Source organism: Cebus imitator, unplaced genomic scaffold (genome assembly GCF_001604975.1).
Source record: "Cebus imitator isolate Cc_AM_T3 unplaced genomic scaffold, Cebus_imitator-1.0 Scaffold454, whole genome shotgun sequence".
NCBI lineage: Eukaryota > Metazoa > Chordata > Mammalia > Primates > Cebidae > Cebus > Cebus imitator.
In genome coordinates this window covers 465,410-490,419 of record NW_016107769.1, presented here as the reverse complement: position 1 = coordinate 490,419, position 25,010 = coordinate 465,410, and the positions used below count along the sequence as shown (strand labels likewise).

Below are 25,010 nucleotides of genomic sequence, written 5' to 3'. Positions count from 1 at the left end.
TCACAGCAGCAAAAACAAAATGAAACTTTTTGAATCAGAGTCTGTTTAGAATGGACAAGAAGCCAACACTATCTCTTCTTTGCCAAATACCTAAGACACAAATGCCTATCATGAAACCTAAGACATTGGTATATAAGCACAATAAATGAGATGACTTAGACAAGATTCCGAGGACCATGTGTAGCACATTGTTAATTTAGAAAACTGTCAATTCCCTTCTTCTTTATTTCCTACGAATCTGAACTTACTTTCAACAAGACACCTTTCTTAAAATACGAAATACCATTATGGGCTAACGTCCAATTTGCCACCAATTAAATTAAATACATTATTTCTGCACACCTACTACCTGCCAAATACTGTGGAAGACACAAAGATGAATCAAACACGACCTTTGTGTTAACTGGAACAGTCTTTTCCTTTCAATATGGAGTTGCAAAATTACCTTCCCTACTAATCACACCCTTCATAATATACCATTAGAACTCTTAACTTAAAGGAAAAAACAGTCTATAAATGAAATAAGATGTACACCAATGACCTCAATGTGAAGAACAAGCCAAACACAGATTTCTGGTAAGTCCTATGAAATTCACCAGTTTTTTTTTTTTTTAATTAATCACAACAGTTAATCAGAAGAAATGCATAATTCATAAAATTTTATTTATCTTAAATGACAGCAGTATATATCAAACCAATCCATCTGAAAGACAGCTGGAGTCCTTTCTCACATTGTCGGGCACAGTCAAGATCAGGGGAGTATACAAAGCAAGGGAAAAATTTAGCATGGCATCAAATACTAAAATCATTCTATACTCTAAAGCTAAACTGTTCATTATTCACATCCAGGGGAAAATAAACATAGGAAACTAAGAACTGAGTTTTTGAAGTATAGCTCTATCTTTAATTTCCCTTTTGGCAACGCTTCCTGTCACATACAAACATTATTACTCCAAAGTCGGTCACAAGCAGAAAGGTCTTCTCTTCCCAGAAATGTCATCATGCCGTGGAGCCCAAATTAACAAATATTTAGCCATCATAGGATCTTACTATTTTCCTTTTTGTAAACCTTGGGGAATTGCCATGACCCCTAAACATCCTAATTTTTCTTGAATAATTTTCCAATGAATATTGTAGATATGACATCTTTGATATTCTTTTTCTTCTTTTGAAACATATTTATATATATCCAGTTCATACTATCTTTTAGGGCTAACAAGTTTCATCCACTAAAGCAGTGGTTTTCACATTTTATTTTAGGAATTGAAGCTTTTCTTTTTACCCCAAATAAGAAATCAAATATGTAAGACAGATCAAAGTGAAGCTAGTCTGGTTGAAGCAGGGCTGTGGATGTGTGGAGTCCTGCTGCCTGAGCCTCCCTCTCCTCCCCAGTCCCTTAGTGGCTCCTCGGGGGGCTTTGCAGAACTCCCAGGTAAAAGGTACCCTTTTAACTATTATTACATCAGGGAGAAAATGTTATTTTAATAACTGGACAGAATTCCTCAGAGAAAAAGCAATAATATTTGTAACAAAATAACTTGATAGTCGATTGGGCATAAAAGGTGAGATCAGGAGAACCTGGATTATAAAGGAAAAGCTTAAAATAGAGCAACTTTAACGTTACTGCATAAAAATTTAATAAGAGTTTGTGGTGGGGGAGAGAGGTAAAAGGACATTTGTGATGCTGTGAAATAAGCCTCCGTCAATTCCCCAAACACGGAAAGCTTATATGGGTGGGTATGTGTCGTAAAAATCAAAGAATTGTGGCTAAGTCCCCAATTCTGGCCTGGCATGGAACAAAGGAAAGAACAGAACAATGGAAGGAGAAAAAGGCCAGTAAGAATGAAAATTCAGTAGACGCAAAACATCAGAACTAGAAGTAATGATAAAATATGAGTCCCTTTGAACTTCCAGAGAAATAAAATGGGAGGTCAGTGAACTTCCAACAGAATATGGGATAGGCCTCGGATATAATGTTATCTAAATATCAAAGACTGCGACTTAAGACTTAGGTCCAAAATGCTTCCATTTGGTACATGAGGGGACTATGACACCTTTCCGTCTGAGGTTCAAATGAAAAATAACTGAAAAGGTCACTCTCTTTTTCTTAAATCTTGTTCCACATCCTTACCCCTTATAGAGAGAGAGACAAAAAAAAAAAAAAAAAAAAAAAAAAAAAAAAAAAAAAAAAGATAGAGAAAAAGAGAGACTTCCTTAACACTCCTAGTAAAAAAGTGGAGAGAAGGAAGAGGAAGATGAAGGAGGAAACAAAAGTAGAGTAGAAAAAATAGGAATAAAGACAACAAAAAAAGAAAAGTTATGACATAAAATGAGGTAAGTAGGAGACGGGGAAAAGAGGGAATAGTAAGGCATGGGTAAACTTCTATCCAAGTAAGGAAAGCCGCTTTTACAAATTAACTTGTCTCCTCGCCCAAAATACTTAGAAAGTCCAAAGACCTGAGAAAGCATGGCTTATCCTAATTCTGTCTTTCCCTTTATCTCCTGATTTGCAATTTGGAGAAGAAAGGAGCTTGGGGTTCTCCATTATTTTTCCCTCTGAGGATTTCCTTTTGGGAGTGGAAACGGTAGGAAATCTTGGAAAAAAAAATAACTTACTCTCAAAAACATCTAAGCCTTGGTATTAGCCTATCATTGCCTCTTCAAATTACCATCCCATTCTTTTCTGCATGGAGTTTTGCCTTCTCTTTAGTTCTTGAAAGAGTTCTGAATCACTTTCTTCAACCTGAAGAGAAAATATTACCTTTTAGAAGAAAAAAATCATGCTATTCTCCCTTTCATGTTTCTTATGGTTAACTTGGTCAGGAAAGCTCTTTCCTCTGAGACATTTTCTGTGACACGTCATCTATGCTGCTATAATAAACAGTATTCCAACAACTGTCTCTTTAATATATCTCATCATCAGGCTAGTACCCAACACAGAGTCACACAGAGTGGTCACATGGAGAAAACATTACTTTCCTGCTTCTGTAAAACCTGTGATTTACAATGTTTTAGAAATCTAAAGACCTTTAACATGTTTGTGAAACTAGTCTCTGCCCAATAACATTTGATTGAGTACATCTATGCGGATAGTGATTTAACTGAATAATATGTTCCCACCAACTTATACTTTATTAATCACAAAAGCAACATGCATTTATTTGATCACGTAAAGTAACCACATATTACTTATTGAATCCACAGACAGTGCTTGGTCCGCAAATACATCCTTGGCCCCTTGCAATAATGCAATGCTTTTCCTCTTCCCAAGATGACTATGGCTTACATGTTGGAAACCACTGGACTTTTTCTTTTTCTTTCTTTCTTTTATTTTTTAAAATTTATTTTACATATTTTTCTTATTGTACTTTACATTCTGGGGTACATGTGCAGATCATGCAGGATTGTTGCATAGGTACATACACGGCAATGTGGTTTGCTGCCTCCATCCCCTCGTCACCTATATCTGGCATTTCTCCCCATGTTATCCTTCCGCAACCTCCCTACCCCCTACTGTCCCTCCCGTAGTGCCCCTCAACAGACCCCAGTGTGTGATGCATCCCTCCCTGTGACCATGTGTTCTCATTGTTCAACACCCACCTATGAGTGAGAACATGCGATGTTTGATTTTCTGTTCTTGTGTCAGTTTAGAAGGATGGTTTCCAGATTCATCCATGTCCCTGCAAAGGACACAAACTCATCCTTTTTTATGGGTGCTTAGTATTCCATGGTATATCTGTGCCACATTTTCCTTGTCCAGTCTATCATCGATGGGCATTTGGGTTGGTTCCAAGTCTTTTCTATTGTAAACAGTGCTGCAATGAACATATGTATGCATGTGTCTTTATAATAAAACGATTTTTAATCCTTTGGGCATATACCCAGTAATGGAATTGCTGGGTCAAATGGAATTTCTATTTCTAGGTCCTTGAGGGATTGCCACACTGTCTTCCACAACGGTTGAACTAATTTACAGTCCCAACAATGGAGTAAAAGTATTCCTATTTCTCCACATCCTCTCCAGCATCTGTTGTCTCCAGATTTTTTAATGATCACCATTCTAACTGGCGTAAGATGGTATTCTCAATGTGGTTTTGATTTGAATTTCTCTAATGACCAGTGATGATGAGCATTTTTTCATATGTTTGTTGGCCTCATATATGTCTTCTTTTGAAACGTGTCTGTTCATGTCCTTTGCCCACTTTTGAATGGGTTTGTTTGTTTTTTTCTTGTAAATCTGTTTTAGTTCTTTGTAGATTCTGGATATTAGTCCTTTGTCAGATGGGTAAATTGCAAAAATTTTTTCCCATTCTATTGGTTGCTGGTTCACTCTAATGATTGTTTCTTTTGCTCTGCAGAAGCTGTGGAGTTTGATTAGGTCCCATTTGTCTATTTTGGCTTTTGTTGCCAATGCTTTTGGTGTTTTGTTCATGAAGTCCTTGCTTATGCCTATGCCGTGAATGGTTTTGCCTAGGTTTTCTTCTAGGGTTTTTATGGTGTTAGGTCTTATGTTTAAGTCTTTAATCCATCTGGAGTTAATTTCAGTTTAAGGTGTCAGGAAAGGGTCCAGTTTCTGCTTTCTGCACATGGCTAGCCAGTTTTCCCAACATCATTTATTAAACTGGGAATCCTTTCCCCATTACTTTTTTTTGTGAGGTTTGTCAAAGATCAGATGGTTGTAGATGTGTGGTGTTGCCTCCAAGACCTCTGTTCTGTTCCATTGGTCTATATCTCTGTTTTGGTACCAGTACCATGCTGTTTTGATTACTGTAGCCTTGTAGTATAGTTTGAAGTCAGGTAGTGTGATACCTCCAGCTTTGTTCTTTTTGCTTAGGATTATCTTGGCTGTGTGGGCTCTCTTTTGGTACCATATGAAGTTTAAGGTGTTTTTTTCCAGTTCTCTGAAGAAGGTCATTGGTAGCTTGATAGGGATAGCGTTGAATCTGTAAATTACTTTGGGCAGTACGGCCATTTTCATGATATTGATTTTTCCTCACCACGAGCATGGAATGTTTCTCCATCTGTTTGTGTGCTCTCTTATTTCATTGGGCAGTGGTTTGTAGTTTCCTTGAAGTGGTACTTTACATCCTTTTTTAGTTGTATTCGTAGGTATTTTATCCTCTTTGTAGCAACTGTAAATTGTAGTTCACCCTTGATTTGGCTCTCTTTTAGTATGTTATTGGTATATAGGAATGCTTGTGATTTCTGCACATTGATTTTATATCCTGAGACTTTGCTGAAGTTGCTTATCAGTTTAAGGAAATTTTGGGCTGAGCCAATGGGGTCTTCTAAATATACCGTCATGTTGTCTACAAATAGAGACAATTTGACTTCCTCCTTTCACAATTGAATACCCTTTATTTCTTTTTCTTGCCTGTTTGCTCTGGCTAGAATTTCCAGTACTATATTGAATAGGAGTGGTGAGAGAGGGCATCCTTGCCTAGTGTCAGATTTCAAAGGGAATGCTTCTAGTTTTTGCCCATTCAGTATGATGTTGGCTGTGGGTTTCTCATAAGTAGCTTTGACTTCTTCTTTTTTTTAATTTTACTTTAAGTTCTGGGGTACATGAGCAGATCTTGCAGGATTGTTACATAGGTAAACACAAGCTATGGTGGTTTGCTGCCTCCATCTCCCTGTCACCTGCAATAGGTATTTCTCCTAATGGATGTCTCCCCTCCCCAATCTCCCCACCCCCTGTTATCCCTCCCCTAGCCCCCCACCACCCAACAGACCCCAGTGTGTGATGTTCCCCTCCCTCTGTCCATGAACCACTGGACTTTTTCTAATTGGAACAGCCTTTTCTTTTAAATGTGCAATTTCAAAATTACTTTTTCTACTGATCACATCCTTATTTGTACATCTTCAGGACTCAAACATTCAGTTTTGGCCACACATACATATACTTGTTTATATGCCTTAGGTATTTTTCTTTCCAGAAGCAGACTATCACCTTGAGAGTAGGGTTCTACAGCAATTTCTTCTGCTTCTCATGGCTCCCACATGTCACACTTTAGTATAATTTATGCAGACATTATACTCAAAAAATTCTGGTTATATAAAAAAAAATCACTCTTTGTTTTTCCAGTGCATCCAGGTACATTCTTTGTCACCTCTTTCACCCTTGCAGTATGGAACTACCTGTAAATCCCTTAACACATCAGGATATCTGAGATCTTTGTGAATTTGTACATTCTAGGTTTCCTCACCAACTGGAATAGGAGATTTAGGAGGCTAGGAAAATGTCTTTCTCAGCCAGTATAGTATTCACAACATTTCACTCTTTTATTCAACAAATATTTGTTAATTATCAAAAGCTGTTCTTTTAAGACAATCTGTAAACTCCTTGAGAAAAACAACTGTATTTTTGACATCTCTACATGACTAGAACACAGTTCCTGGCACATAATAGATGCTCAGAATATGGTGATCAAATTGATTTATCACAGCTATCGTAAATGCAACCTACCTTGCCTATAATCTGAATGTCTTATGTGTAGAAGACCAGCCAGTAAAAGATTTTGAAATAGTCTTTACACACAGACACTACTCCTCCTGGAGCTAATCATCTGGCATCAGAGAAAGATTGTTGTTTGCTTTTGCATGTTAGTATTAAAAGTTTTAAAAGGCAGCTAGTGAAATAGTTAAAAGACACTGGAATCAGACAAACCTAGGTATAAATTCTGACTCCATCACATTTTACTTGTGTTTCCTTGGGGAAGTCACCTGATTTTTCTGAGTCTCAATTTCATCACCCACAAAATGTGGAGGAAAATAATCCCTATTCTCCACGGTAAATATGTAGCAAATAATTTGGCAGAGAGTAAGTGCTCAATTAACATTAGCTAACAATATTGAAAAGTATTATTAAGGTTTATTATATATCCCAAAAACAATGCCACACGCTCAGAATAAAGCACATTGATCACTTAAATGTAGCCCTTTATATCCTCACACTCTCCTTCTCCCAAAGTCCTTCCCTAGTCACGGACCAGGACTAAATAACTGCTTGCAAAATGTACAGGAATATTCCCTTGAGCTTTCAGAAGCTTTGGGACACTGATCAGTGTCATCAGGCCTACCTCTGCATTTAATGCAAAATATCCCACAGGACAGAAGGCAAAGGAGGCAGTTTATTATCTGGAGGCTGGCTTTCTGTGAGGAAGCAGTTTCTCTTCTCCATTAAAAGAAATATTGTGACATTTTGAATATCTGTGGCTTTTAAATGTCTTGTGATTATAAAACAGGACGAGGAGCCTTTAAAAAAATCAGAAGCTAGGCTAAGATGAACAGAAATCTTACCAGAATTATTACTAAGGAGACTGATTGTATGCAGATGGCCTGGCAAATGGTAGGTAGGGGGATGTGTTAGCAGCCTGGAGTGACTTGGAAGCTGGCAAGCTAAGAAAAGGCTAATTGGAAAAGGGCCATTTCAAGGATTCACTGTGCTGGCAGGAAGTCACAAAACATGTCATCACTCTCACTTTTCTCACTTTTTTGTTTCTTCTGATTCCACGCAATTAGTAGTTGGAATTAAGAGAAGGCATAGACTGTCTCTGGCTAAGTTAGAACAGACTTCAGGCCCCAGGTCAGGGGCTGGCAAACTTTTTCTGTAAACAGCCAAGTAGTAAATAGTTTATGCTTTGCAGACCATATGGTCTCTGTCACAATTACTCAACTTTGCTACTGTGGTGCAAAAACAGCCATACACAATAAGAAATGAATTGCCATGGCTGTGTTCCAATAAAACTTTATTTACAAAAACAGCCTGTTACCTGAATTTGGTTCATGGGCTATAGATTGACCACCTCTGCTCCAGAAGAATACATATGAGAGAGCCAAGAAACGATGCCCAAAAATAGTATTTTCGGAAAATGGGAACAGCATGTGCAGACCCAAGATCATGAGATTACAGCTATTATCTAGCTATATGACCTTGGATAAACTACATAAATCTGTTTATATCTTAGTTTCCTTATCTGTGAAGTTAGGTGGTTGGAGTTGATTATGATAATCAAGATGATTAACATAGCTATCCCTTTACATAGTTATCTTTCTTTTTGTAGTAAGAAAACTTAAGATTTGGTCCCTTAGCAATTTCAATTATAAAATACAGTATTATTAACTATAGACCTCACATTATACTTTAGATTTCTAGAAGTTATTCATTCTACTGACTGAAACTCTGTATCCTTTGACCAACATCTTCCCATTCCCTGCCCCCACCCTGACCCCTTTTACACTTAGTAACCATCATTTTACTCTACGCTTTCATAAATTTACCTTTTTTAGATTCTACATATAAGTGAGATCACATACTATTTGTCTTTCTGTGTCTGGCTTATTTCACTTAGCATAATGTCCCCTGCCTAATACAAAGGCTCATCATGTGTTTCTACAATCTGCCGTCAATTGGATGGAAGTTGAGATCTTCTGTTGCACCAAGGATGGCTTGAGATATGTTCCCCATATATATGATGATGTTTTGGGTCTTCTCTTCTTGTGTGTGAGAGAGAAAGAAGGCAAGAGAAAGAAGGAGAGAAAGAGTTTTTATTTGCTGAGAAAATGGAGGAAGAAGAAAGGAGGGGAGATTTTAAGAGATAGAACTGAGTCATAACAGCTTCTGCAAAATCACTGGAGTCAAATACAGCAAAATTATTCTAAACTGGGATTTTAAAAACCTACTATTATCTCATCTGTTACTCTGAAAACCCTTAAAAAGCTGATAATATCATGGCCAGCTAGCATCTAGGGGGCAATTTTATTCAAGCCAGCTGGTTTTTCTAACAGCACCTGCAAAATTAGACTAAATTAACTGAAAGACTATCCCGAAGTATTAGCACTGTTCCAGGGGACTCAAGCAGTGGTGTAGGATGGTTTCAATGACCAAAAATAAAGGGAAAGTATGATAAAACCATCACAATTCAAATAATTTTTCCATTCATAACGGCCGCTAAAAGACAAATTAAAGGATTTATGCCTTAGTGAGTATTTCCTTTCTTTTTTAGATGTTACAAGCAGAAGCACGTAATACTGCACCATACTAGTTGTGTAGCAAATATAAAGGCAGAATATATATGTTGAATATGAGGATTAATTTAAAGCAAAAAAAAAATACAATTTATTGAAACAGTGTATTATGGAATAGAAGGAACAGTTAAAAAATCAAAACCAAAAGGAATAGGAACCCAGTTAGTTCCACAGATCACAATAATGGAAGGTTTGTGACCTTTCTGATCCCCCACTCCCACACTGAGGTAGCCTCTGTCCTAAAATGTGTTGATCATCATTTCTTTCATTTAAAGTTTTACTAAAGTCATATGCAGTCCTAAAAATACATTTTAAGTTTTACAGGTTTTAATTTATGTAAATGGAATCACATATGTATTCTTATGTGACTTTTTTACTTCTATTTGTAAGATTCATTCATGCTGATATATCTTGTCATAGTTAATTCTTTTTCTTTACAACTGTATAGTATTTTACTGTGTGAATACACCATGTTTTATTTATCATTCTCCTGTCAACGGACATTTGGGTTGTTTCCAGATGTTTGCTATTAAAAACAATGTTGTTCAAGGAGAGAAGGATAAATAGAGCACTGAGGAATTACAAGGCAGTGAAACAATTCTACATAGTACTACAATGATGGATACATGTCATTACACATTTGTCAAAACCCATAGAATGTACAACACCAAGGGTAAATCCTAATGTAAACTATGAACTTTGGGTGATAATGATGTGTCAATGTAGGCTTGTCGATGGTAACAAGTGTACCACTCTGCTTAGGGATGTTAGTGGTGGGAGAGGCTATGCATATGTGGAGGCAGAGTGTATAGGAACTCTGTATTTACTGTTCAGTTTTGCTGTGAACCTAAAACTGCTCTAAAAATAAAGTCTATTAAAAAACGAATACTGTTATACAAGCATTCGTTCACTAGAGAGTCACTGAGTTTCTACAATAGACCAGAAACTGGTCTGGGCCCATGGATTTCAGTAGTAAAACAACAGACAAAAATGTCTGGCTTCATGGAGTTTATACTACAGTAGTAGTAGGAAACAGCATATTAGAAGGTACTAAGTGCTAAGCATAAAATTAGAGCAGGAAAAGGGTTTAGGGAGTGTTGACAGGGTATAATTTCAAAGCAGAGTGGTCAGGGTAAGGCTTACTGAGAAAGTGACATTTGAGTAAAACCCTGAAGTAGATGAGGGAGTAAGCCATTCTCCTCTTGGTGAAGTGTTTCAGAGATTAACAACCAATACACAAGTCCTAAGATACGAGCATTTCTGGAGTGTTAAGCAAACAGCAGGGGAGGTTCTGAGGTTGGAAATGAGTAAGCAAAGAAGAGAGCTAAAGAACATGAAGTCAGACAGGCAATGAGAAGGTGAGCAGAACAGATTCTGTAAAACCTTTTAGGCTATTGTTAGAATTTGGGCTTTTATTCTGGGACACATGAAAAACTACTAAACATGTATTTCTAGAATATATGTGGTAGAATTATTGGATCATATGGTAAACAGAGCTTCAACACTGCTAATGAATACCAAATTATTTTCAAATAAAATTATATTAATATACACTTTTATATTTATGAGTATATAAAAGATACTCATAGCTCCACAACTTCACCAACACTGACATTATCAGGCTTAAATATGTTTGCCAATCTGCAGATGTAAAATGATGTTTAATTTAGGATATAGCTTTTATTTTTTTTGATGACTAATGAGACTGAGCTTTTATTCATGAAATAATTTTATTTAAATTCTTCACGTCATCAACATATTTTTTTTACCAAAACCAGAACCATTTTTGAGTCACATTATATTTTATTCTAAGTTGTTTAAGATCCAGTTTTTTAAAAATCTGTGCATGATGCTTTCACTGAAATTTTTATCCTAAGCCTCAAGTAACATTTTGATTTTTTTTATTTCCACAACATAATCACTTTCAGCATTTATAAGACTTTAAAATTGAGGAATAATTTACATGCAGTAAAATGCACAGACCCTTAAGTGTAGAGTACTTTCATTTTTGACAAATGCATACAGCTGTGTGACCCAGATCCCTATTCAGATATAAAAGAGTCTATTGACTCGTAAAGTTTCCTTTTGTCCCTTTTGAATCCTCACCCCAGTCCCTGCACCCAAAGCCCAAAGTAACCACTGGTCTAACGTCTAATACAATAGGTTAGTTTTGTTTATTGTAGAGCTTAGCATGAATAAAATCATACAGTATATATGCTCTTATGTCTGCCATTTTTTTACTCACTATATTTTTTAGATTTATCCATGTCTTGTATATATCATTGATACTTTATTTTTTAGTGATGAGTAGTATTCTATTGTATGAAGACGGTTTGCCTATTCTCCTATTAATGGATATTTGGACTACACCTAATTTGATGTTTTTATTAATTAATCTGCTGTTACAGACTGAATATTTGTGTCCCCTTAAAATTCATATGTTGGAGTTTTAGCCCTCCATGTGATGATATTAGGAGGTGAGATTTGGAGGAGGTAATTAGGTCATGAGGGTAGAGCCTCCATGATTGGCTTTAGTGTCCTTATAAAAACATGCCCAGGGGAGTTGTTTAGCCATCTTTTGGCTACATGAGGATATAAGAAGAAGTCAGAGGTGTGCAGCAAAGAAGAGAGTCCTCATCAGAATCTGATCATGCTGGCACCATAATCTCTGATTTCCACTCTCCTGAATTGTGAGAAATTAATATTTTATGTTTAAGCAAACCAGTCTATGGTAATTATTTTATAGCAGCCCAAAAGAGCTAAGACAACTGCTAGGACCATTCTTATGGTGTGCACAAAAGTTTCTATTTTTCTTGCATAAGTATCTAGTAGTGTAATTGCTGAGTGAGGGAATAGAATTTGTCAAACTCTTTTCTAAGGTCATTTTATACTTCATATCCTTACCAGCAATGTATGAGTTACAGTAACTCCAAAATCTTGCCAACATTTTATGGTGTCATTCTTTTTCATTTTAGCCATTTCAGAGAGTTGTAAATCATTGTGAACTGGTATCTTATTGTGGTATCTTCATATATTTATTTGACATTTGTGTTTCCTATTCTGTGCTGTGTCTCCATGTGTCTTTAGCCCATTTTTCTACTAAGATGTTTGTCTTTTGCTTTTTAAATTAAAGACTATTATTTACATTTTTGGCTTCTCATATTTTGTCAGTTTAGCGTGTTGCAAATATATTCTCCGGTTTATGGCTTATCATTTTATTTTCATAAAGATGTATTTTGATGATCAACAGTGATCCCACCCCCAGTTTTACTGAGGTATAATTGACAAACCAAAATTGTATATGTTTAAAGTATACAACATATTGTTTTAATATACATATACATTGTGAAATAATTACCACAACCAAGCTAAATATCATGTGTATCACCTCGCAAAGTAGCTGTTTTAGCAAGTGTTGAGAACATTTAAGATCTACTCTCTGCAATCTATCCATCTGACAAAGGGCTAATGTCCAGAATCTACAATGAACTTTAAAAAATTTACAAGAAAAAAAAACATCCCCATCAAAAAGTGGGCTAAAGATATGAACAGACACTTCTCAAAAGAATACCTTTATGTGTCCAACGAAATATGAAAAAAAGCTCATCATCATTGGTCATTAGAGAAATGCAAATCAAAACCACAATGAGATACTGTGTCATGCCAGTTAGAATGGCCATCATTAAAAAGTCTGGAAACAACAGATGCTGGAGTGGAGGTAGAGAAATAGAAACGCTTCTACACTGTTGGTGGGAGTGTAAGTTAGTTCAACCATTGTGAAAGAAAGTTTGATGATTATTCAAGGATCTAGAACCAGAAATACCATTTGACTCTGTAATCCCATTACTGGGAATATACCCAAAGGATTATAAATCATTCTACTATAAAGACACATGCACACATATGTTTACTATAGCACAATTCGCAACAGCAAAGACTTGGAACCAACCCAAAAGCCCATCAATGATAGATTGGATAAAGAAAATTTGTCAATACACGCCATGGAATACTATGCAGCCGTAAAAAAGGATGAGTTCCTGTCCTTTGCAGGGACATGGATGCAGCTGGAAACCATCATTCTCAGCAAACTAACACAGGAACAGAAAATCAAACACGGCATGTTCTCACTCATAAGTGGGAGTTGAACAATGAGAACACATGGTCACAGGGAGGAGAACTTCACACACGGGGATCTGTCTGGGGGTAGGGGCAAGGGGAGGGATAGTATTAGGAGAAATATCTAATATAGATGACAGGTTGATTGGTGCAGCAAACTACCATGGCACGTGTATACCTATGTAATAAACCTGCACATTCTGCACATGTATCCCAGAATTTAAATAATTTAAAAATCCACATGTTAGAAATGTGTTCTATTATTGGAAAACATGCTGTTATATGAAAACGGCACATTGCAAAGAGATGTTATAAGATTTCATTTTCCTTTAAAAATATCTCTATATATTTTAAGTTCATACCTCACACATACATATGTATGTATACACACATGCAAAGTTAGCTGAGAGTATAGCTGAAGGGAACACTGTATGTTTTAAGACATTGTATGCTATGGAGGAATGTCAGTTCCAATAATTTGTTATAAGAGTTCACATATTTCGAATCAAGGCATTCTGGTAAGAACATGACTTATTTAAATTAATGTTTCGCTTTTCTAAATGTATAGATCTACATATGAAACCTTTGTTGCCTATGGTAACTAAAGAACTCATCCCTATTTGTATTCTCTATGTCGACTGAAGTAGACAGCGCTCACTTTCACAATTAAATTGCATTCAACCTCTTCGGGCCAGAAAGTCAATGGCTCATTCTTTTCATAATTAAAGGCAGAGTACATGTTTTACTTCCAATAATGGCAAAGTAAGTTACATTGAACCAAACGTCCCATAGCTAGCAATTATAAACTCTGGGAAAAATTAAAATAACTATCTAAAAGAACCTTGAGGACACTAGAACTTATTCCTTCTATCTAACTGTATGTTTGTACGTATAACCATCTCTCTTTATTCCCCCAGCCCTTCCCAGCCTTGACTAACTACCATTCTACTGTCTACCTCCATGAAATCAAATTTTATAATCCCCACAAATAAGTGAGAACATGTGGTATTTGTCTTCTGTGCCTGGCTTATTTCACTTAATCTAATGACTTCCAGTTCTATCCATGTTGCTGAAAATGACAGGATTTTATTATTTTGTATGGCTAAATGGTATTCCGTTGTGTATATATACCACATTTTCTTTGTCCATGCATCCATTGATGGGCACTTGGGTTGATTCTCTCTCTTGGCTATTGTGAATAGCACTGCAATGAACATAGGGCTGCAGGTATCCCTTGGATATACCAATTTCCTTTTCTTTGGATAAATGCCCAGTAGTGTGATTGCTGGATCATATGGTAGTTCTATGTTTCATCTTTTGAGAAACCTCCATACTGTTTTGATAGCACAGTAGGTTGACCATAGTTAACAATTTATTGTATATTTCAAAATAGCTAGAAGATTTGAAATATTCCCAACACAAAGAAATCATAAATGTTCATGGAAATGGATATTTTAAATACCCTAATTAGATCATTACACATTATATGTATGTCCCAAAATATCACCTGTACTCCATAAATGTGTATAATCATTATGTGTCAATAAAACTTTTTTTTAAAAAAGATCTACTCTCTTAACAGATTTCAAATATACAATACATTATTCTTAACAACAGTTACATCAATATTTATTAAGTTCCCAGTATTTATTCATCCTGCAAAACTGAAATTTTGTACCCTTTGACTAACTTCCCCACTAACAACTCATTTCTCCCATCCTCTATTCTTCAGTAATCACTATTTTACTCTCTGCTTCTATTAGTTCAACCTTTTCAGATTTAACATGTAACTGAGATCATGCAGTATTTATCTTTTTGTGTCTGGCTTATTTCACTCCAGGTTCATCCATATTGTTCTAAATCACATAATTTTTTTTTATAAGACTGAAAAATATTGTGCGTGTGTGGGTACATATATGTGTTTGTATGTGTGTTATTCTGTAGTACCAATTGTAATGTCTTCTTTTTCTTTTATGATTTTGTTTCTTTGAGCCTTCTCATTTCTTCATAGTTTGTCTGGCTAAAGGTGTGGCCATTTTGCTTGTCTTCTCAAAAAACCAATTCAATTTCATTGATTTTTTTCTATTGCTTATTTTTCTCTTCCATTTATTTCTACTCTGATCCTTTATTCCTTTCTTCTGCTCACTTTGGTCTTTGTTTGCTTTTTTTTAATGGTTACTTGATGTGTAAAATTAGATTTTTTATTTGAAACCTTTTGGTTTTTTTCTTAATAGACCTATTTATCACTATGGACTTATCTCTTAGAACTGCTTTTATTGCATCCCATAAATTATAGTATGTTGTGCTTCACTTCTGTTTCTCTCAAGGTATTTTTAAATTTCTTTTTTGATTTCTTCTTTGACCCATAGGTTGTTCAAGAGTGTGTTGTTTACTTTTCACATATTTGTGAATTTTCCAATTTCCTTCTGCTACTGATTTCTAATTTTATACCATTAGGGTCTGAAAAGATATGTGGTATAATTTCAATCTTCATAAATCTGTAAAGACTTGTTTTGTGGCCTGACATGTGAACTATCTTGGATAATATCCTGTATGTGCTTGAAAATAATGTGTATTTTACTGTGTTCAGTTGAATGCTCCACATATGTCTGTTAGGTCTATTTGGTCTATCATGCTGTTCAAGTCCGCTATTTCCATACTGATTTTCTGGCTTGGTGTTCTATCCACTTTTGAAAGTTTGGTATTGAAGTCTCCTACTGTTATTGTATTGATGTCTATTTCTCCCTTACATGTGATAATATTTGCTTTGTATATTTAGATGCTCTAATATTGGGTGCATATATATTTACAAATGTTATATTCTGCTGAAGAATTGAACACTTTAACATTATATAATGACCTTCTTTTACTGTTGTGACAGATTTTAACTTAAAGTGTATTTCTTACTTAAAGTAATTTAAGTATAGCAACCTCTTCCTTCTTTTGGTTACCATTTGTATGGAATATCTTTTTCTATCCCATCACTTTCAGCCTGTGTCTTTAAAGTGAGTCTCCCTTAGGTTATATATAGTTGCATCATGTTTATTTAATTATTCAAATACTTTGTGTTTTGTGATTGAAGAATTCAATCTGTTTACATTTAATTATTAATAGGTAAAGACTTTTTACTGTTGTTTTTTTTCTATTTTGTAGTACTTTTGTTTCTTTCTTTCTTTTCCAAGTCCATGGTAGCCAGCCTGGTGCTGAGGTAGCCCTGGAACCTCTGTCTACAGGGGTAGGCCTGACACTGGAGTTCACTGAAATGGGCCTGCTATGGGGGTCTTTGGAGATGTTGGAGTACTCACTGTGCTCTGTTTTACCCACGAGGAGGGTATCTCTCTTTGTGTTGTCCAGGCTTAGGAAGGGGATGATGTGGTTAATGTGAAAATGTTCTCCCAATTATTTTTAATTCATTTTTTCTTATTTCTGTGCTTTATCCAGGTGCTTCTAATATCTCATCTGGATTCTTTAGTGTTTGTGAAGATTTTCCTATGTGATTGGTTGTTCTAATTGATGTTACTATGAAGAAATTAGCACTGGAAATGCCTATTCAGCTAACTAACATTAATCCAGTGATTGAAAGTTCTTATTTTAATGTTACCAAATGTGTCAATCTTCCTTTGTGATTTATATTTTTTGTGTCATGTTTTAAAAAATCCTTCCCTATGCCAAAGTAAACAAAAAACAAAAATCTATAAATCTATATATTCTTCTGTGAGTTTCAAAGTTTGCTTTGTCTTTAATCTACCTACACTTTTTTGTGTGTGAATTATATAAGGGCTATAATTTATTATTTTTCATGTAAAGATTGAAATGTTCTAGCACCATTAAGTGAGTACTCTCCCACTTTTACTCACCAGTGTGAGTATAATGCAGCTTTGCCATAGATCAAGATCATATGAATCCAGGTATATTTTTGGATACTCAGTTCTGTTCTATTGGTCTATGTGATTACCCTGTACTGTTACCAAAAGGTCTAATTAATATACTTTTTATAATACAAGTCTTGATGCCTAGGTAGGAATATAATCTCCAGTTTCTTCAAATGTGTCTTGAATATTCATAGCACTTTTTCCCATATCATTTCCCATAATATATTATTCCATATAAATTTATACTCAGTATTTTAGGTTCCATAAAAACATCTTGTGATTTTTTTTCCTGGGATTTTACTGGAATTGATCAATTTGGAAAGAAGTAACATGTATACAAAACCGAGTTTTCTTTTCCATCAACAAGAAGATAAATCACTCAATTTAATGACTAAAACAAATCTTAAATTCTTGTAAATAATTATACATTTTTAATTAGATTCAATCCAAAATTTTAAATACAAGTCACCACTTTAAATTGTACATTTATTTTAATTAATCACATTTCCTAATTGTTGTTGGTGTCTGGAAGTGCAGATGTGTCCATTTTTTTGTGTATTGATCTTGTGTTCAACAACCTGGCTAACCTCTTATTAATTCTGAGAAATATATTCTTCTTTTTCAAATAATTGAATAATTATTTTACCTGCAAGTAATGGCATTCTTCTTTTTATCTTTCTAATCCATATAACTTTATTTATATCCTTTCTTGCACTGGGTAGCATCACCTCTATAATGGATTAAAAGTGGTGATCATGGGCATCATTTATCTTTTATTCTGATTTTAAAAGAATATTTCTAATGGTTCATGATTAATTACAAGTTTAGCTAAAGGTGTTTTGCAGATACTCATTATCAGGTGAAGAAAGTCCTCTTGTACTCCTAGTTTGCTAAGAGTTATTTATATTGAGTTTTTATCATAAATGAAAATTAAGTTTAGTGTAATTCTTTTCTGCAAATATTTAGATGTTTGATCACATGGCTTTCATTCTTGAAACTGATAGTAGTAAATTGCAATAAAAAATTATCATTGAATTCCTAGAAAAATCTTAAGGTACTTATGATGTATTATTCTTTTCATACATTGCTTAATTTAGTTTACTTATGTTTTGTTTTTTATTTTTGTATCTATGTTAATGGGTGATACAATCTGTAGTGTCTCTTTCTTATATCATCCTTACCACTTTTCCTGATGAGGTTATGAATAGCTTCACAAATGAGTTTGGGGTATTCCCTATTTTTCTTTGAGAGGTTGCAATTATATGGCACTTAAATATTTCATAGTTTACAATTTTAAGTCATGTGGGTGTGTTTTCTTGTGAGAAAGACTTTAATAATTCAGACTTTCTATTAGTACCTGAGCCTTTTTGATAAGTTTTATTTTTGTAGAAAATTCTGCCTTTCATCCATATGTCAAATTCATTGTCATGATGTCATTCACAATATTAGTCAATTTCATTTCAATATCTACTGAATCTGTGGTTTTATCTAGTTTTTCTGTATTTTTACTACATTCTATAACTTCTGTGTTTGTTTTTAATCAATATTGCCAAAAATATGACAATTTTTTTTGGCTTTTGAGATGGAGTCTCACTCTGTTGCCTAGGCTGGAGTGCAGTAGCACGATCTTAGCACAACACAACCTCTGCCTCCCAGGTTCAAGTGATTCTCTTGCCTCAGCCTCCTGAGTAGCTGGGACTACAGGCACGTGCCACCACACCTGGCTAATTTTTTTGTATTTTTAAATTTTAATTCCTTTTTAAATTACCACATTGTTCCTTTTAAAAATACCACTGACTCAGTTTATTCTCTTTATTCAGTTGTTCTCAACCCTTCCTATATACTACAATCAACTTAGGAAGCTTTTTAATAAATATCCATGCCTAAAGGCATATACATAGACATTCTGATGTAATTGGCTTGGGATGAGGCCTAAATATCTGTATTTTTTAAAAATTTCCAGGTAACCGTAATATTAAATAAGTGTTGAAAACTAATGTTTTATATAACTCCTGATTTTTTAAAGTTTCACTCATATATTTATTTGTTCTCTACATAGCCTATATTTGCTTTTGTTATATATTTTTTAAATTCTTAATTTGGATATTTAACTTATTAGTTTTTAGCCTTTTAAGAATTTGTATTATAAGCATTTTTACTATATACTTCTTTTTGATTATCACTTTATCTATAATCCCCCACACTACATAGACATGTACTAATTTTTTCTTAAATACTAGATGGATTTTAATTTGTATAATTTCTTCTTTGAATCATAAGTTAAATAGAAATTTGCTTTTAAACTTCAAAATATAAGGGAATTTACATTGTTGTTACTTATTTCTTATCTAAATGTATTTTGGTTAGAGAATATAATCTGTATGATATTGGCTCTTAGATATTTGTTAAAATGTGTTCCATGGAATAACACATGATCCATTTGCTGTATGCTTGAAAGTAATCTCTATTCTCTGTTAGCTGGGAACAGTATTCTAATTATATATGTCCACTAAATTAAGCTTGCTAATTTTGTTATTCAAGTCTTCTGTATCCTTACTGAGTTTTATCTGATTGATTCATCATTTACTTGGGAAGGTATATAAGATTTTCTTGCCGTGATTGTGCAGTGGTAAATTTCTCCTAGTATTTCTGAAAGATTTACTTTATTCTTCTCTATTTGCTCACTTTTTACTTGCTGTCTATTCAGGTGATCCCGAAGGGGATACCTAATCCACAGGATCCAGAAGAACCACACCTGAGATTCAGACTTGGGACAGCACCTTACCTAGTTCCAGTGTTATTTGAAATTTATTGATACAGGTGGAATGTCAAAGCTCATATTACAGAGGGGGGTTGGTCTAAGTGGGCAATTCAGGATCTTTTAGCAGTTTCCCACAAACCATAAAGAGAACTCTTATCTATCTGCATCACTAGCTGTGAAAATTCAGGACCCAAACTCAAAGTAAACTCCACAGTATTTAGTAAGTACTACTTCAAATAAGGATCTTCCTCTTTTTTAAGGTGTTACCAACAATCCAAGAGATAAAAATAGAGGAAAACTAAATCAGGAAGACCAAGGTGATACAAAAATAGAAATCTAAAAATACATCAGGACCAAAATAACCAGAGTGATTGGTGATTTCCATAAAATAAAGATAGAATGCCTTCTGCACGTGCATGTCAAGACATTAGCTCAAACATCAGGCACCCCAGTTTTGATGATACATTTAGCTACTGCCAGTCTCAAATTAAGTACAAGCTGCTCATCCCAAAGAGAGACATTCAATTTTAAAGAGCACATTTCAAAATTCATGGAGGAACTAAGGAGATCAAGATGAAACTCTGGATAGTGCTGATGCTGATGTGCACGCGCACGTGCGCGCGCGCACACACACACACACACACACACAATTGACCAATAAAACCTTACCTTTTCTTACTTGACCTGAGCCTTTGACTTTCTTTCCCCCTCAACATTACCCCGCCTGAGGCTTCATGTGTCAGACATGTTATGATGCATGAGTATGGCAGATAAAAACCCCATGTTCCAGCCACATTTCTCCCTGACATCAGGTTTAAAGGCAAAAAATTTAGCATTAACTGCTTTTCCTGGGGGGAAAAATCACTTTCATTTTGCTCCCTCCAAATACAGCTCAGCCACTGTTATTAGAATAGACATTTTTACTCCACTTGAACAAAAATCCCATTGATAACCAACCTCTTCTCATGCTCTTCTACTCTCTACCATTCCCATTCTCTAATATTCACAATTCTACCTTCTACCTCCATGAGCTCAAAATTGATTCTTAGCTCCCACAGATGAGCAAGAACATGTGTTATTTATCTTTCTGTGCTTCAGTTATTTCACTTTACATAATGTCCTCCAGGTTAATCTATGTTGCCATGAATGATATGTTGTGTGCACATGTGGAAACATTACTCTGTATCCCTTAAATATGTACAATTATTACATGCCAATTAAAAATAATTTAAAAATAGGGTAAAGATCCAGCAATTCTTAAAAAAAAAAAAAAAAAAAAAAAAAAAAAAAACACATAAAAAATCATTTAAAAAAAAAAAAAAAAAAAAAAAAGAAAACAATCTACTGACAAATCATTTAGCACTTCACAAAAGAATACATGGGATTCCACCAAATTTCCTTTTACCCTTCTGGGAGAAACTGTTTGAACAAATAACTGTGAAGAATTGAGAGGCTGGATGACCAATACTCAAAAGACTTGATTTTGTCTCCCTCTGGAAATAAAAGCAGAGTAGAATGAGGCAACCAGGGAGTAAATGGTACTGCTGCAGAGAAGGGAATAGCCCACACAGCCTGAGAAGCCTCACTAATAGAGCTCTTAAGCTAATAGGTATCATCCTCCTGCTGGAAGTTTAAGCAATGGGGATCAGTTGCCGAATGCCCTAATTAAAATCATCTCTCAGTAGAGTCTTTGCAGATGACTCTGATACTGAAATATAGAAGGGAAAGTGAAATACTGGCTATTCAAGTCATCCTTGCCTCTTATTTCTAAAGATCTTAATTTTTACTCAACAAATACTTACTGCATAACTATTACATGCAGGCATTGTGTTCAGCAGAGCAGTGAATGAATTAGATACGAGCCTTGCCCTCAAGGAGTATGCTGAGAAAGAGAGAAATAAAAGGCCATAAGGATTCAGAAGAGAAAGAGATGATGGAATTTGTGTTTCAAATGAAGAAGAAAAAAGGAATCATGATAGTTTATATAATAACCACTTGCCAGGTAAAACACAGAGTGCCCAGACAAATTTGAATTTCAGGTGGAAAATTGTTTTTTAGTTAAAATATGCAACTTTAATTCATATCATTACTAAATAATAAAGTATGTATTATTTGAGAGAATTTATATTTAAAAATCACTATTTATCTGAAATTCAAATTTAACTGGTCATCCTGTATTTTTATTTGTTAAATCTCCCAACTTTACTCCCTGTCATTTCTCTTTGTGACAATCCCAGAAGAGATTTCACTGTACAAAGAGTCTGAGAGAAGGGGCAGCAAACCAGTATGTGGGGCCTCTTTTGAACTTTGTTGGTACCAACATTCTTAAGCAGAGCCATCTTTTAAATCATATATCAAATCACACCATTCTCATGCTTAAAACCCTCCCTTGAATTCCTATTTCACTCTGAATAAAATCCAAACTCCTTACTGAACTCTGTCAGGCAGCATATGATCTGACTCCTGCTTACTTTTCTAAATTTTATAACAGCCCTATGAAGAGGATGCCACTGTTAGTCTCATCCTACAAGTGAGAAAGCGTACAAAAGGAGGACATGCTCTACCAGATATCAAAACTAGTTATGATATGTATAACCTATTATAGTATTAATGGGAGGAATAGAAAATCGATTGGGAAAATATAAAATAATAACGTCCAATATTGGTAAGAATGCAGAGCAACCAGCACTTTCAAACAACATAGACAAATTGGTCATGGTGTTTTTAAAGAAAATTTGGCAGTATTTATGCCCATAAAAAATATATCCTCTGGGTCGGCAGAACCTGAATTCTGTCCTCTCTCTCTCCTCCCCCAACAGTGTGAACTTCACCACTTGCTGCACCACCTTCTCCATCAATCACCAGTTCCCAGGCTCAGTCCAGCTGTCCAGCTGCAGTGTCCTGCCAGTCAGCAGCACAGCCAGTGTCTATGCAGGTGCTGGGCCCCAGGTTCCCAGATCTCTGTGTCCCACTCCACCAGGTTTTCCAGGGAAGCTTGGAGTCTGGGTGCCTGCCCACAGGGATGGCTGGGGGTCTGGAGGGAATGAGGGGCATCCACAATGAGAAAGAGACCATGCAAGGCCTGAACCACCACTTGGTCTCCTACCTGGACAAAGTGAGGGGCCTGGAGTCTGAGAATTGGAAGCTAGAGGGAAAAATCCAGAAACACCTGGAGAAGGGACCCTAGGTCAGAGCCTGGGGGCATTACTTCAAGACCGTGGAGGGCCTGAGGGCCTAGATCTTTCCAAATTCTGTAGACAATGCCCGCATCATTCTGCAGACTGACAGTGCCCATTTTGCCACTGATGACTTTAGAGTCAAGTATGACACAGAGCTGGCCATGCACCAGTCTGTGGAGAGTAATATTCATGGGCTCTGCAAGGTCACTGATGATACCAATGTCACTTGGCTGCAGCTGGAGACAGAGATTAAGGATCTCAAGGGGGAGCTGCGCTTCATGAAGAACCATGAAGAGGAAGTAAAAGGCCTACAAGGCCAGACTGCCAGCTCTGGGTTGACCATGGAATCAGAAGTCCCCAAATCTCAGGACCTCGGCAAGATCATGACAGACATCCAGGCCCAATACGATGAGCTGGCTCGGAAGAATCCAAAGGAGCTGGACAAGTGCTGGTTCCAGCACAATGAGGAGAGCACCACAGTGATCACCACGCAGGCTGCCAAAATCGGAGCTGCTGAGATGATACTCACAAGCTCAGACATAAAGTCCAGTCCTTGGAGACTGACCTGGACTCTGAGAAATCTGAAGGCCAACTTGGAAAACAGCCTGAGGGAGGCAGAGGCCCATTACGCCATGGAGATGAAGCAGCTCAATGTAGTCCTGCTGCACCTGGAGTCCGAGCTAGCACAGACCCAGGCAAAGGGCCGGCACCAGGTCCAGGAGTATGAGGCCCTGCTGAACATCAAAATCAAGCTGGAGGCTGAGATGACCACCTACCAACCCTGGGGGATGACAGGGAGGACTTCAATCTTGGTGATACCCTGGACAGTAACAACTTCATGCAAACCATCCAAAAGACTACCACCCGCAGGATAGTGGATCACAAAGTGCTATCTGAGACCAACAACATCAAAGTTCTGAGGCACTGAGCCAGAAGAAGCAGGGTACCTTTTGGGGAGCACGACACCATCAGCAAACTAACACAGAAACAGAAAACCAAACACCGCAGCTTGTCACTCATAAGTGGGAGCTGAGCAATGAGAACACAAGGACACAGGGAGGGGAACACCACACACCAGTGCCTGTTGAGGGGTGGGGGAAAGGGGAGGGAGAGCATTAGGACAAATACCTAATACATGCAGGGCTTAAAACCTAGATGATGGACTGATAGGTGTAGCAAACCACCATGGCACATGTATGCCTATGTAACAAAACTGCATGTTCAGCACATGTATCCCAGAACTTAAAGTAAAATAAAAGTATTTTAAAAGTTCAGAGATCATTGGAGATATATATATATATATATATATATATATATATATATAATCTCTGATTTACAATTCATATTCTAGGTATTTCCTAGTTACATGTGTGCATATATTCACACATGTAACTATACATTCACACATGTAATGTATAAAATAAGATCAGTGAGGATGCAAACCATCCTCTTTTCAATGTTCCTCTCTATCTTTAGGATGAAGAAGTGGAAGTGAGACAGGTGGGGTTAAAAGGACTTTTATTTTTCTATTGTTTATTAAAGATTCATGGCTAGAATGTATTTGTGATTTTCATATGCAATTTAAATATTTTTAAAGACACAAGGCTAAGTAAACACACTTCAAAAGTTGTTAGTGATGTCATAATTATGAGTAACTTTTATTTTTCTTCTTGAAATAGGATACCCTTATCCTGACTGTAAATTGGCTTTATGATTTTAGAAACCTTGATGGACACAAGAGGGAAAAGCTGTCATGTAAATACTACAAGCCATTTTCTTTCTTTCAAGCAGTAAGAACTTGAATCACCTTTGGGGCAACCTGCTCTTCTCTTTTTGAGAAATTGTCCTGAATAGCTCTTGTTACATAAATTTAAAAGAGCATCTATTATTCTTGGAGGAAACTATAAAGTACTCTGAACGTACATGTTTTAGTCTCAGAAATAACTGTTCTCTTTGGTAATGTAAATTGCTCTGTATGATTGAGTCAAAGCCATATCTGTAGACTTCATTACTGTGGAGTGGTAGGGTGATGGCTTTCTATGAATTTAGACTACA

The 25,010-nt window shown here is 35.9% G+C and overlaps 1 pseudogene; it reads left to right on the top strand.

The window, feature by feature from the left end:
- Positions 1–526: 526 nt before the first annotated feature.
- Positions 527–23,883, top strand: LOC108291442 (annotated as a pseudogene).
- The last annotated feature ends 1,127 nt before the right edge of the window (positions 23,884–25,010 follow it).